The 14,197-nt window shown below is 32.9% G+C and overlaps 1 long non-coding RNA gene across 1 annotated transcript; it reads right to left on the bottom strand.

Moving 5' to 3' along the window:
• Nucleotides 1-12,106: 12,106 nt before the first annotated feature.
• On the bottom strand, nucleotides 12,107-13,994 carry LOC125186247 (uncharacterized). Its single transcript, XR_007170392.2, has 3 exons — nucleotides 13,096-13,994; nucleotides 12,666-12,723; nucleotides 12,107-12,548 (listed from the first exon to the last, which is right to left on the bottom strand). It is a non-coding gene; the product is annotated as an uncharacterized LOC125186247 (long non-coding RNA).
• Nucleotides 13,995-14,197: the final 203 nt, after the last annotated feature.

Below are 14,197 nucleotides of genomic sequence, written 5' to 3'. Positions count from 1 at the left end.
TTTAATTATTTTTATTAATTAAAAAATATAGCATTAAATTTTAATTTTATTATTTAGATTTAAATCATGATAAAATTTCTAATCATGCTATAACAAGTTTTAATTGTAATATTCATATTTTATGGTGTAATATCATATTCTGATTGTTAACATGTCGTGTCAAGTTAAATTGTATAGTAATAACTTACTATCATTAACGATGGAGCTGACATTTTTTTTGCATGACACAATAACCCGTATAAATTTATTGGGTTCGGACCCGATAAGAATCCGGTGATTTCGGGCTGGGTTAGTGTTTGACTTTATTGAATTGGGTCGATATTAGGTTTACCCGCTAGCTACCTAATCTGGACGATTTTCCAATCCTACCTTCGCTACATGAAATTGTATTTTCAAAGACCAACTCAAATACCAACTTTATCAGCTCTACTATTTTCTAAATGCTCAAATATATTTCTTAATTTATTAATGCTCCAATACCTACTGTATCAGCTCTACTATTTTCTGAATGCGCAAATATATTTCTTAATTTCTTAATGCTCCAATACCTACTGCTTCATTACGTACTGATGCATCAAAATGTGATCGAGACCGCTTCTGTTTTCATTTTCCAACTTTGTGTCCTATTTTATGTTTTATGCTTTAGATCTGTCTTCGTTTTTGCTTTTATGCTTCGAGTCTTAGCTTAGATTTATTTTGTTCTGTTTGGTTCGATTCAGATTTGATGTTTTACATTTGAGTCGTCTTCGTATGTCTAGATCTAGGAGTTTATGTTTCGTTTCTTGTTTTCACGTAGTCGTAGCTTAGATCTTAGGAGTAAAATTTAAGTTTTATGTGCTTTCTCATGTTTCGTCTTCTTTAACTTTCCAGATTTGTTTCATGTTCTGTTTTCTATGTTGATTTGTTAAAGAAGATGAAGTTAGAAAGCTTTTACTTTACAATGCTTTTTGCAGGGGACTGACAGTCCCCATTTATTCTGTTTGTCTATTTATAGTAATGCCAGTCTAGTTGATCAAGTAGTTTAGTTAAGTTGTTCAGTTTAGTTTTCTTGTCCAAGTCAAGTAGTTAAAACTTAACCCACCCCCTAGAAAGTGTGGCAGCAGCCAAGCAGCCCAAGCCGTGTCATGCAAACAAACCCTTACAAACGCCTCATCTTTGTGGGATCGATCCTTACTTCCCTATACTAATTAAATTAGTATTAGTGGGTTAAGGTTTTGGAAGCACGCGCTTGTTAGTTCTTCGTTTCATCTCACTCGGGTCGGACGTAAGTCGAGTTGATCAGCCTGAGCTTTTACCGGATCCACTCACCCGCATTTTGCAGTTAGCAGACAGGAATAGGCTAGCCTGATCAGGTCGACGATCTAACTTGAGCAGCTCACAACGATATTAAGTTACAAAAAGAGAATGGAGAGCACACGAAAACTGCGAAATTTCAGTAGTATATCATGGCAACCAAACGGTTGGAATAAGTCCGATAGGAGGCCTTATCTAGGCCTATCAGTGCAACCAAACGAGGCCTTATGAATTGTTTGGTGGCTATGTTATATTACTATAATGAGAGTTATTCCTATTAAATTATATGTTTGGTAGTTATGTTAAATTTTATGTGACTCCTGTCTTGTATCTGATCCGCATGAAACCTATTGAAAAACCTATTTCTGTTTGCATTTTCTCTTCATTTTCTTAACTCTCTGTTCTTTTCAATCTTCTTCGCTTAAGCTAACAATTTTTTACCCGACACGATAATCTGATATAAACACACGAGTTAACCTATCATGAATACGCAATTTTTGCGTTTGGGTTCTTATAGGGTCAGGTTAAGGTCGGATTTGGGTTATCGTTAAAATAAAAATATTGTTTTAATTATTTTTATTAATTAAAAAATATAGCATTAAATTTTAATTTTATTATTTAGATTTAAATCATGATAAAATTTCTAATCATGCTATAACAAGTTTTAATTGTAATATTCATATTTTATGGTGTAATATCATATTCTGATTGTTAACATGTCGTGTCAAGTTAAATTGTATAGTAATAACTTACTATCATTAACGATGGAGCTGACATTTTTTTTGCATGACACAATAACCCGTATAAATTTATTGGGTTCGGACCTGATAAGAATCCGGTGATTTCGGGCTGGGTTAGTGTTTGACTTTATTGAATTGGGTCGATACTAGGTTTACCTGCTAGCTACCTAATCTGGACGATTTTCCAATCCTACCTTCGCTACATGAAATTGTATTTTCAAAGACCAACTCAAATACCAACTTTATCAGCTCTACTATTTTCTAAATGCTCAAATATATTTCTTAATTTATTAATGCTCCAATACCTACTGTATCAGCTCCACTATTTTCTGAATGCGCAAATATATTTCTTAATTTCTTAATGCTCCAATACCTACTGCTTCAATACGTACTGATGCATCAAAATGTGATCGAGACCGCTTCTGTTTTCATTTTCCAACTTTGTGTCCTATTTTATGTTTTATGCTTTAGATCTGTCTTCGTTTTTGCTTTTATGCTTCGAGTCTTAGCTTAGATTTATTTTGCTCTGTTTGGTTCGATTCAGATTCGATGTTTTACATTTGAATCGTCTTCGTATGTCTAGATCTAGGAGTTTATGTTTCGTTTCTTGTTTTCACGTAGTCGTAGCTTAGATCTTAGGAGTAAAATTTAAGTTTTATGTGCTTTCTCATGTTTCGTCTTCTTTAACTTTCCAGATTTGTTTCATGTTCTGTTTTCTATGTTGATTTGTTAAAGAAGATGAAGTTAGAAAGCTTTTACTTTACAATGCTTTTTGCAGGGGACTGACAGTCCCCATTTATTCTGTTTGTCTATTTATAGTAATGCCAGTCTAGTTGATCAAGTAGTTTAGTTAAGTTGTTCAGTTTAGTTTTCTTGTCCAAGTCAAGTAGTTAAAACTTAACCCACCCCCTAGAAAGTGTGGCAGCAGCCAAGCAGCCCAAGCCGTGTCATGCAAACAAACCCTTACAAACGCCTCATCTTTGTGGGATCGATCCTTACTTCCCTATACTAATTAAATTAGTATTAGTGGGTTAAGGTTTTGGAAGCACGCGCTTGTTAGTTCTTCGTTTCATCTCACTCGGGTCGGACGTAAGTCGAGTTGATCAGCCTGAGCTTTTACCGGACCCACTCACCCGCATTTTGCAGTTAGCAGACAGAAATAGGCTAGCCTGATCAGGTCGACGATCTAACTTGAGCAGCTCACAACGATATTAAGATACAAAAAGAGAATGGAGAGCACACGAAAACCGCGAAATTTCAGTAGTATATCATGGCAACCAAACGGTTGGAATAAGTCCGATAGGAGGCCTTATCTAGGCCTATCAGTGCAACCAAACGAGGCCTTATGAATTGTTTGGTGGCTATGTTATATTACTATAATGAGAGTTATTCCTATTAAATTATATGTTTGGTAGTTATGTTAAATTTTATGTGACTCCTGTCTTGTATCTGATCCGCATGAAACCTATTGAAAAACCTATTTCTGTTTGCATTTTCTCTTCATTTTCTTAACTCTCTATTCTTTTCAATCTTCTTCGCTTAAGCTAACAATTTTTTACCCGACACGATAATCTGATATAAACACACGAGTTAACCTATCATGAATACGCAATTTTTGCGTTTGGGTTCTTATAGGGTCAGGTTAAGGTCGGATTTGGGTTATCGTTAAAATAAAAATATTGTTTTAATTATTTTTATTAATTAAAAAATATAGCATTAAATTTTAATTTTATTATTTAGATTTAAATCATGATAAAATTTCTAATCATGCTATAACAAGTTTTAATTGTAATATTCATATTTTATGGTGTAATATCATATTCTGATTGTTAACATGTCGTGTCAAGTTAAATTGTATAGTAATAACTTACTATCATTAACGATGGAGCTGACATTTTTTTTGCATGACACAATAACCCGTATAAATTTATTGGGTTCGGACCCGATAAGAATCCGGTGATTTCGGGCTGGGTTAGTGTTTGACTTTATTGAATTGGGTCGATATTAGGTTTACCCGCTAGCTACCTAATCTGGACGATTTTCCAATCCTACCTTCGCTACATGAAATTGTATTTTCAAAGACCAACTCAAATACCAACTTTATCAGCTCTACTATTTTCTAAATGCTCAAATATATTTCTTAATTTATTAATGCTCCAATACCTACTGTATCAGCTCTACTATTTTCTGAATGCGCAAATATATTTCTTAATTTCTTAATGCTCCAATACCTACTGCTTCAATACGTACTGATGCATCAAAATGTGATCGAGACCGCTTCTGTTTTCATTTTCCAACTTTGTGTCCTATTTTATGTTTTATGCTTTAGATCTATCTTCGTTTTTGCTTTTATGCTTCGAGTCTTAGCTTAGATTTATTTTGTTCTGTTTGGTTCGATTCAGATTCGATGTTTTACATTTGAGTCGTCTTCGTATGTCTAGATCTAGGAGTTTATGTTTCGTTTCTTGTTTTCACGTAGTCGTAGCTTAGATCTTAGGAGTAAAATTTAAGTTTTATGTGCTTTCTAATGTTTCGTCTTCTTTAACTTTCCAGATTTGTTTCATGTTCTGTTTTCTATGTTGATTTGTTAAAGAAGATGAAGTTAGAAAGCTTTTACTTTACAATGCTTTTTGCAGGGGACTGACAGTCCCCATTTATTCTGTTTGTCTATTTATAGTAATGCCAGTCTAGTTGATCAAGTAGTTTAGTTAAGTTGTTCAGTTTAGTTTTCTTGTCCAAGTCAAGTAGTTAAAACTTAACCCACCCCCTAGAAAGTGTGGCAGCAGCCAAGCAGCCCAAGCCGTGTCATGCAAACAAACCCTTACAAACGCCTCATCTTTGTGGGATCGATCCTTACTTCCCTATACTAATTAAATTAGTATTAGTGGGTTAAGGTTTTGGAAGCACGCGCTTGTTAGTTCTTCGTTTCATCTCACTCGGGTCGGACGTAAGTCGAGTTGATCAGCCTGAGCTTTTACCGGACCCACTCACCCGCATTTTGCAGTTAGCAGACAGAAATAGGCTAGCCTGATCAGGTCGACGATCTAACTTGAGCAGCTCACAACGATATTAAGATACAAAAAGAGAATGGAGAGCACACGAAAACCGCGAAATTTCAGTAGTATATCATGGCAACCAAACGGTTGGAATAAGTCCGATAGGAGGCCTTATCTAGGCCTATCAGTGCAACCAAACGAGGCCTTATGAATTGTTTGGTGGCTATGTTATATTACTATAATGAGAGTTATTCCTATTAAATTATATGTTTGGTAGTTATGTTAAATTTTATGTGACTCCTGTCTTGTATCTGATCCGCATGAAACCTATTGAAAAACCTATTTCTGTTTGCATTTTCTCTTCATTTTCTTAACTCTCTATTCTTTTCAATCTTCTTCGCTTAAGCTAACAATTTTTTACCCGACACGATAATCTGATATAAACACACGAGTTAACCTATCATGAATACGCAATTTTTGCGTTTGGGTTCTTATAGGGTCAGGTTAAGGTCGGATTTGGGTTATCGTTAAAATAAAAATATTGTTTTAATTATTTTTATTAATTAAAAAATATAGCATTAAATTTTAATTTTATTATTTAGATTTAAATCATGATAAAATTTCTAATCATGCTATAACAAGTTTTAATTGTAATATTCATATTTTATGGTGTAATATCATATTCTGATTGTTAACATGTCGTGTCAAGTTAAATTGTATAGTAATAACTTACTATCATTAACGATGGAGCTGACATTTTTTTTGCATGACACAATAACCCGTATAAATTTATTGGGTTCGGACCCGATAAGAATCCGGTGATTTCGGGCTGGGTTAGTGTTTGACTTTATTGAATTGGGTCGATATTAGGTTTACCCGCTAGCTACCTAATCTGGACGATTTTCCAATCCTACCTTCGCTACATGAAATTGTATTTTCAAAGACCAACTCAAATACCAACTTTATCAGCTCTACTATTTTCTAAATGCTCAAATATATTTCTTAATTTATTAATGCTCCAATACCTACTGTATCAGCTACTATTTTCTGAATGCGCAAATATATTTCTTAATTTCTTAATGCTCCAATACCTACTGCTTCAATACGTACTGATGCATCAAAATGTGATCGAGACCGCTTCTGTTTTCATTTTCCAACTTTGTGTCCTATTTTATGTTTTATGCTTTAGATCTATCTTCGTTTTTGCTTTTATGCTTCGAGTCTTAGCTTAGATTTATTTTGTTCTGTTTGGTTCGATTCAGATTCGATGTTTTACATTTGAGTCGTCTTCGTATGTCTAGATCTAGGAGTTTATGTTTCGTTTCTTGTTTTCACGTAGTCGTAGCTTAGATCTTAGGAGTAAAATTTAAGTTTTATGTGCTTTCTAATGTTTCGTCTTCTTTAACTTTCCAGATTTGTTTCATGTTCTGTTTTCTATGTTGATTTGTTAAAGAAGATGAAGTTAGAAAGCTTTTACTTTACAATGCTTTTTGCAGGGGACTGACAGTCCCCATTTATTCTGTTTGTCTATTTATAGTAATGCCAGTCTAGTTGATCAAGTAGTTTAGTTAAGTTGTTCAGTTTAGTTTTCTTGTCCAAGTCAAGTAGTTAAAACTTAACCCACCCCCTAGAAAGTGTGGCAGCAGCCAAGCAGCCCAAGCCGTGTCATGCAAACAAACCCTTACAAACGCCTCATCTTTGTGGGATCGATCCTTACTTCTCTATACTAATTAAATTAGTATTAGTGGGTTAAGGTTTTGGAAGCACGCGCTTGTTAGTTCTTCGTTTCATCTCACTCGGGTCGGACGTAAGTCGAGTTGATCAGCCTGAGCTTTTACCGGACCCACTCACCCGCATTTTGCAGTTAGCAGACAGAAATAGGCTAGCCTGATCAGGTCGACGATCTAACTTGAGCAGCTCACAACGATATTAAGATACAAAAAGAGAATGGAGAGCACACGAAAACCGCGAAATTTCAGTAGTATATCATGGCAACCAAACGGTTGGAATAAGTCCGATAGGAGGCCTTATCTAGGCCTATCAGTGCAACCAAACGAGGCCTTATGAATTGTTTGGTGGCTATGTTATATTACTATAATGAGAGTTATTCCTATTAAATTATATGTTTGGTAGTTATGTTAAATTTTATGTGACTCCTGTCTTGTATCTGATCCGCATGAAACCTATTGAAAAACCTATTTCTGTTTGCATTTTCTCTTCATTTTCTTAACTCTCTATTCTTTTCAATCTTCTTCGCTTAAGCTAACAATTTTTTACCCGACACGATAATCTGATATAAACACACGAGTTAACCTATCATGAATACGCAATTTTTGCGTTTGGGTTCTTATAGGGTCAGGTTAAGGTCGGATTTGGGTTATCGTTAAAATAAAAATATTGTTTTAATTATTTTTATTAATTAAAAAATATAGCATTAAATTTTAATTTTATTATTTAGATTTAAATCATGATAAAATTTCTAATCATGCTATAACAAGTTTTAATTGTAATATTCATATTTTATGGTGTAATATCATATTCTGATTGTTAACATGTCGTGTCAAGTTAAATTGTATAGTAATAACTTACTATCATTAACGATGGAGCTGACATTTTTTTTGCATGACACAATAACCCGTATAAATTTATTGGGTTCGGACCCGATAAGAATCCGGTGATTTCGGGCTGGGTTAGTGTTTGACTTTATTGAATTGGGTCGATATTAGGTTTACCCGCTAGCTACCTAATCTGGACGATTTTCCAATCCTACCTTCGCTACATGAAATTGTATTTTCAAAGACCAACTCAAATACCAACTTTATCAGCTCTACTATTTTCTAAATGCTCAAATATATTTCTTAATTTATTAATGCTCCAATACCTACTGTATCAGCTCTACTATTTTCTGAATGCGCAAATATATTTCTTAATTTCTTAATGCTCCAATACCTACTGCTTCAATACGTACTGATGCATCAAAATGTGATCGAGACCGCTTCTGTTTTCATTTTCCAACTTTGTGTCCTATTTTATGTTTTATGCTTTAGATCTATCTTCGTTTTTGCTTTTATGCTTCGAGTCTTAGCTTAGATTTATTTTGGTCTGTTTGGTTCGATTCAGATTCGATGTTTTACATTTGAGTCGTCTTCGTATGTCTAGATCTAGGAGTTTATGTTTCGTTTCTTGTTTTCACGTAGTCGTAGCTTAGATCTTAGGAGTAAAATTTAAGTTTTATGTGCTTTCTCATGTTTCGTCTTCTTTAACTTTCCAGATTTGTTTCATGTTCTGTTTTCTATGTTGATTTGTTAAAGAAGATGAAGTTAGAAAGCTTTTACTTTACAATGCTTTTTGCAGGGGACTGACAGTCCCCATTTATTCTGTTTGTCTATTTATAGTAATGCCAGTCTAGTTGATCAAGTAGTTTAGTTAAGTTGTTCAGTTTAGTTTTCTTGTCCAAGTCAAGTAGTTAAAACTTAACCCACCCCCTAGAAAGTGTGGCAGCAGCCAAGCAGCCCAAGCCGTGTCATGCAAACAAACCCTTACAAACGCCTCATCTTTGTGGGATCGATCCTTACTTCCCTATACTAATTAAATTAGTATTAGTGGGTTAAGGTTTTGGAAGCACGCGCTTGTTAGTTCTTCGTTTCATCTCACTCGGGTCGGACGTAAGTCGAGTTGATCAGCCTGAGCTTTTACCGGACCCACTCACCCGCATTTTGCAGTTAGCAGACAGAAATAGGCTAGCCTGATCAGGTCGACGATCTAACTTGAGCAGCTCACAACGATATTAAGATACAAAAAGAGAATGGAGAGCACACGAAAACCGCGAAATTTCAGTAGTATATCATGGCAACCAAACGGTTGGAATAAGTCCGATAGGAGGCCTTATCTAGGCCTATCAGTGCAACCAAACGAGGCCTTATGAATTGTTTGGTGGCTATGTTATATTACTATAATGAGAGTTATTCCTATTAAATTATATGTTTGGTAGTTATGTTAAATTTTATGTGACTCCTGTCTTGTATCTGATCCGCATGAAACCTATTGAAAAACCTATTTCTGTTTGCATTTTCTCTTCATTTTCTTAACTCTCTATTCTTTTCAATCTTCTTCGCTTAAGCTAACAATTTTTTACCCGACACGATAATCTGATATAAACACACGAGTTAACCTAACATGAATACGCAATTTTTGCGTTTGGGTTCTTATAGGGTCAGGTTAAGGTCGGATTTGGGTTATCGTTAAAATAAAAATATTGTTTTAATTATTTTTATTAATTAAAAAATATAGCATTAAATTTTAATTTTATTATTTAGATTTAAATCATGATAAAATTTCTAATCATGCTATAACAAGTTTTAATTGTAATATTCATATTTTATGGTGTAATATCATATTCTGATTGTTAACATGTCGTGTCAAGTTAAATTGTATAGTAATAACTTACTATCATTAACGATGGAGCTGACATTTTTTTTGCATGACACAATAACCCGTATAAATTTATTGGGTTCGGACCCGATAAGAATCCGGTGATTTCGGGCTGGGTTAGTGTTTGACTTTATTGAATTGGGTCGATATTAGGTTTACCCGCTAGCTACCTAATCTGGACGATTTTCCAATCCTACCTTCGCTACATGAAATTGTATTTTCAAAGACCAACTCAAATACCAACTTTATCAGCTCTACTATTTTCTGTCCCAATTATATTCTTTACATTTTACTTGTATCAAACATAACTCACAACTGTATTTAGCTATCAAACACAAAATTATGATAATTAATTAGTTAAAACTACCATGTTATATCATATCTAGTCGAAAGCACAACATAGCCACAAAATAGAAGTACAATAGAATCACCCCTTCCAGTTTGATGTGTGTGGTTGTAAACTAGTGTTAACACCCATGCTATGCATGGAACAAAAGAATTTAAAAAAATAAATATAAAATAAAATTAAAATAAATATAAAATATGTGTAAGTAAAGACTAAAAAATAAAATCAGATAATTTGAAAATCCTACATACAATATCTGGACGATCATCTAATTTTAGTCTCTTAACTCCAAGAAATCTACTCCCTCCGTATTCAAAAGATATAAACATTTAAAACGGCATTGGTTTTAATACACAATTAGTAAAGTAAGTGAGAAAAATTGGTAAAGTAAAAGAGAATAAAAAAAAATCGAGTAAAGTAAGAGAGAAAGATAAAAAATAGTGAAAGTAGAGTTGGTAGATTGTAGGGTCCATGTCCTAAAATAGAAAGATTCTAAAATTTCTATTTTTTAGGAACGACCCAAAATGGAAATAGTTGCTATTTTTAAAAAACGGAGGGGTAATAATCTCTGGCCACTTCGGATTACATGTAAATGTAATAAATAAATTTGGATAACCAATCCATCTATAAATAGCCATCGCATCTTGATAATTTTGGATCATATATCTTGCACCACCAACAGAACTGGAAGGCAGAATGATTGATTTACCATGCATCGAACCATCTGTCTCACCTCGCAGTACAACCTCCACCAAACCACTATACATCATAGCACATAATTTTTTTTGCTAGGTTCTAACAAACAGTAGACGACCAGTCTCAAGCATAGTATAAGCATCAACAACAAATTATTGGAATAAATCAATATTTAATTTGACTCTACACATTAAAGTACTTTCAATCAAATAGAAAAATTCAAATACACTTTAATTATAGAAAATGTTTTAGTAAACAATATAATAATAGAATCAAATGTAACATCAACGTCATCATTATAGAACAGTAGTATATAATTTTGTCTCTTGAAAATAAAACATATATTTGCCCACGACTAAAAACATGCATTTTAGAAATAGGCCAACATGTGCAAGCAAATACTAAAATAACCTAAAATTTCCACAATTAATATACTCGCTTTAGCATAATTTAAGTCAATAGATAATAGTACTTATAGGTATATATCTTGAATAAAATATGATTAATAATTTAATTATTATATACTTATATTATATCGACAAATATTTACAATAATTTAATTATATCACAATAAATTTAGTTTACCAATCAATAAAATAAAAACCCTTAAAATTGAAACTGTAATGAGTATTTATTATAATGACTTTGGCATACCCGAAAGGAACAAAAAATTTGTTTGGTTTGTTTGGTTTATTATAATTAAAATAAAAAGTAATAATGATATTTTATAAAATATTAAATTATAAAAGTATATTAAAAAGATTTGATGAAAGCATAATCAAATATACCTTTAAAAATATAAATTATAAACATTTATTATAATAATTTTTTAACAAACTAATTTTATTCTGTTAAGATTGACAGGAGTACTATAAGCATTTTATAATTAAATATAATTAGTGTCACAGACCTTACTATAAATTAGTTCTCGAATAATTAAAAATTAACTATATATATACACTGAAATAAATATTCAAATTTTACACTAACTCAAAACGTTTGAAATTTTAGATTTGATATTTATATATATTTAGAGCTAGTAATTTTTCTAACAGAATATAATTAGTAATATAAAACTTAGTATAATTAATTTCTACAATCAATTGGAAACTAACTCCATAAATACATCAGTCATCAAGTGAATATTCAAATCTCACTATAATTATAAAACGATCACTTTTGATATTTTAGGTTTGGCATTTTAATTTTTTTCAATATTAATATATAATTTTTTATTTACTTATAATCAGCTAAGTTTTTTTATACTTACAGTTTTACAAAAACATACTCCCTCCGTCCCATTGAAAATAACTCACTTTCCTTTTTAATTTATCCCAACTAAGATAACCCATTACTTAAAATGGAAACACTTTTATCTCTACTTTATTATATCTCTTACTTTACTCTCTCCTCTCAACACACAAAATAAAGTTGCATAAAATCCTGTGCCGCTCAAGAAAGGGATCATCTTCTTTGGGATGGAAGAAGTAGTACTTACTAATATGAATTAGTACAAAATTATTAATATCACTATTAATCGTCCCAAGTCCCACCACCCAAATTAAATCCCCGTTACTAAAAAAAGAGAATATCAATTAGTACAAAATTATTACTATCACTATTATTATTTATTATAGAATATACATGAAATAAATCCCAATTTTACTACATAAATTAATATTTAATCTAACCCTAATACTTCTTCACACACAAGAGCCGCCCCCCTCTCTTTCCAATTTCTCTTTCTTTTCCCAATTAAATCTGCTACTATCACCGCTCCTTCCGCCCTGCATCGCCGGTTCATCCGCCGTACCTCACACTTGCTTGCTTCACCTATCTCACCAACCTCGGCCAGCCGCCACCTCCGGCAATTCTCTCGGTCAACCGCCTACCGTTTCCGCTGCTTTTTTTTCTCCTTCGTCTACTTTTCTTCTTCTCGCCATTGTGTCATATCTCTCTCGGTTTCACGCCCCATCCTAGTTATTGCCGCCGCGGCCCCGACAGCCACTGCACCGTCACTCTCTGTTCCTTCATGCCGGCGTTACCCTTGTTCACGGTGAGAAATCTCTCTCTTAATTCTATTCATGTTTTACAGAATTTGTAAAATAAACTAAATATTTTGGTCTTCAAATTTTCAGAAACGGGTAGATATAAAGATACTACCTTTGTCTGTCGCCGGAGTGATCGTCGGATTCTGGGCTGAATCGTTCCGAGATAGGCACTGCATCAAAAAAATTAGTTTACATTAGTTCACATAAATAAATGAATAAATGCAGTCTCAATTGATTGCACACCTATTTATCAGTGTTTCAAAACTTGTTTGGGAAGTCTCTGCAATGCATTTGATTGGACCATTAATTAAGCCACTGTTTTTTTTTCATCAATAGGTTTATATTTGTATAATTAGTATTAGTATTGGTGGAGGAGATAGATGTAGTATAGGGGGGCATTTGAATATGTATATAAGTAAATTATGGATATGGGCCCTTTTCCACTTTTCCCACTCATGTTGGTTTCAACCTTTGTAGTTAAGAAGTATAGATATTCAATACTACACTTTAGGAAAAGGAGAGAAAAGAAGAAAAGATACTACCTTTGTCTGTCGCCGGAGTGATCGTCGGATTCTGGGCTGAATCGTTCCGAGATAGGCACTGCATCAAAAAAATTAGTTTACATTAGTTCACATAAATAAATGAATAAATGCAGTCTCAATTGATTGCACACCTATTTATCAGTGTTTCAAAACTTGTTTGGGAAGTCTCTGCAATGCATTTGATTGGACCATTAATTAAGCCACTGTTTTTTTTTCATCAATAGGTTTATATTTGTATAATTAGTATTAGTATTGGTGGAGGAGATAGATGTAGTATAGGGGGGCATTTGAATATGTATATAAGTAAATTATGGATATGGGCCCTTTTCCACTTTTCCCACTCATGTTGGTTTCAACCTTTGTAGTTAAGAAGTATAGATATTCAATACTACACTTTAGGAAAAGGAGAGAAAAGAAGAAAAAGAAGATTAACAGTCTGTTCTCTCTCTTCAAACTACCATCATTACATAGAGAAGAGAAGAAGATGAGATGGCAAGCATGGGATAGATAGAAAAAGGTGTCATGAGCATGAGAGGCTACAAAGCCTACTTATTCTGAACTCAGTTTTTTATAATAATAAAGGTATGTCATTCTTTCTTTTTTATGGTTGCACATTCATCCTATGACTCTACACATTCTATCATCTATATGATTAATACAAAAATATTAATCATATGCTTATTACAAATTCTACACATTCTTTCTTTTTAGTTGAGGTACTTATTAGTTACAAATTTTTATAAGTCATTAATATTTGCTTTGATTTTTCATGTTGTAGGTAATTAGAAGGTCAATTATATTTTGTAAACAATATTTAATACAATAGAAATTTACTAATGATGTGTATTTAATTTTTCAGGATGGCTTGCAAAGAGGCTTAAAGGATAATGGAATGCTTTGGCAGATTAGAATAAATATATATTGCACTCTTAAATATTGTAATAGAGTAAAAATAGGCCTTCATGATAACATATATAGACCTGCTGCCTCTACACATTTTTCCAGAATGGCCGAAAATTGTGCAAAAATAAAACATGATATAGAATATTAACATAAAATGGTGCAAAAAAAAAACGCAAAAAGCAACAGTGGTAATGCACAT

The sequence above is a fragment of the Salvia hispanica genome, chromosome 5 (genome assembly GCF_029641045.1).
Source record: "Salvia hispanica isolate PSC_SH4W2 chromosome 5, Shi_PSC_v1, whole genome shotgun sequence".
Taxonomy (NCBI): domain Eukaryota; kingdom Viridiplantae; phylum Streptophyta; class Magnoliopsida; order Lamiales; family Lamiaceae; genus Salvia; species Salvia hispanica.
The sequence above is the reverse complement of the archived record's forward strand: the minus strand, read 5'-3'. Positions and strand labels throughout refer to the sequence as shown.